Source organism: Belonocnema kinseyi, chromosome 10 (genome assembly GCF_010883055.1).
Source record: "Belonocnema kinseyi isolate 2016_QV_RU_SX_M_011 chromosome 10, B_treatae_v1, whole genome shotgun sequence".
Classification (NCBI taxonomy): Eukaryota; Metazoa; Arthropoda; class Insecta; order Hymenoptera; family Cynipidae; genus Belonocnema; species Belonocnema kinseyi.
The window spans coordinates 100,029,761-100,031,461 of record NC_046666.1 but is presented as its reverse complement, the minus strand read 5'-3'; the positions used below and the strand labels follow the sequence as shown (position 1 = coordinate 100,031,461).

Below are 1,701 nucleotides of genomic sequence, written 5' to 3'. Positions count from 1 at the left end.
ATGCAGAAATATTATATTACACAAGCTGAAACAGAAAAATGTGATTAAGACAAAGCTGGTGGAAATCGAACACAGGTATGCGGCGCGGTAGCACGGCGATATGCCATTCTGCTAAACTAGATAATGATATCTAGAAATTTATCGCCCTCATGAAGTAAATGCTAGCACTCAAATTAATGTATTATCAAAATTGAACTGCAATTAGCAAGATAAAAATGAAATAAAATTTAAATTTGAAAATATTCAAAATGAACTATTTTGAAGTCAAAATCGTGATATTAAAAATTTTAATTGATAGTTCCTAGTTACTTCCTTATTAAATTGAAATATTTTTTTAATGTATATTCTTTAAAAAATAGAATTCCATTCTTAGTTTTTTATTAGTAGTTATTTATTGGAAGTTTGGATATATGTCCTTCAGTTCATTAACCAGGTCAGACAACTCAACGGCGCCACTAACGAAAAGCAAAATGTCATAACATGCATATTTTTTTGCTATCTTTTTCTATTTCTTACCAAACATTTTTTTTTGTTTTGCTCCATTAGTTTCCGAGAAAACAGGGGGTGCTAACTTGTTGTCAACTCAGCGGCACCGTCTACAAAAATCATTAAATTAAAAAAAATGACTAGGTTAGATTTTTTGGCTATTTTTTCTTTACAATATGCTAGGAATTACTTTTATAAAATTAACCTTTATTTTAAAAAATTACCTAACTAGGGAGAAAAATGATTCTTTATCCCTAATCGTTACAAAAATAACCCCCGTATTTGTATCTGAATACAAACCTGCATACTGATGCCAAAAATTGTATACATTAACTGTTGGGATTTTTGTGTTCTTTCTTTATTTTTCAATGGCATATCAATCGCTTTTGTAAAATTAACCTTTATATAAAAAAGCAACAGCCTGTAATGAAAACACAAATAGAAAAACGTCGATATCTACATAGACGGAAGTTACTTATAAAATACTAACATGGTACTTTTAAGCATAATTATTTCTCACCTCTAATCGTTACAAAAATAATCCCCGTAATGTATAAACTAAAATTGCTAAATTTTTTATCAAAATTATTTTCAAGTTTATGTGTGTTTATTCAAAAAATATAATTTACCCCTTTCGATACATCTTTTTATGTCTTCAAACGACTTTCAGCAGAACAATACAATTATTAACAGGAGAAATAAATTTTTATATAACGAAAAACCTAAATTTCTAGAACGATTGGAAATTTGATGAGAGCCGACTTTTACCAAAAGAATTTTTTTAAATAGTTATTGAAACTATTTTTAAAGATAAGTTAAGATAATTCCAAAACACTAAAAAGGACTCATGTGAATAGGGATGCTGGGGATCTACAAGTATATTGTAAAATACGTTTTGGCTTTATGAGAAGCATTGGCCCAAATCGCATTCAGAAAAAATGCATCCTGTTGTGTACATCTTTGGCACATTTTACCAATCAAATTACGACTAACTTCACGATAAGGGAAGTTTTTGGGGGTTTCAAAAACTTGGTCACTTACAGCATTGTGTCGATTAAAGAATCAAGTTATTTAAATCCGTTTTTTTAATAATTTCCCAATTATAGCAGGAGGTATCATATACGAGGGTAGTTCAATAAGTCCTTAGAATGACCAACATATGGCGCGCGAATCGCTCCAAATCATCTGTTTTCAGTCAGCACCACTCCCGACTAG

At 30.0% G+C, this 1,701-nt stretch overlaps 1 pseudogene; it reads right to left on the bottom strand.

Annotated features, from left to right (window-relative positions):
* Positions 1–1,701, bottom strand: part of LOC117181291 — a 90,376-nt pseudogene that overhangs the window by 46,604 nt on the left and 42,071 nt on the right.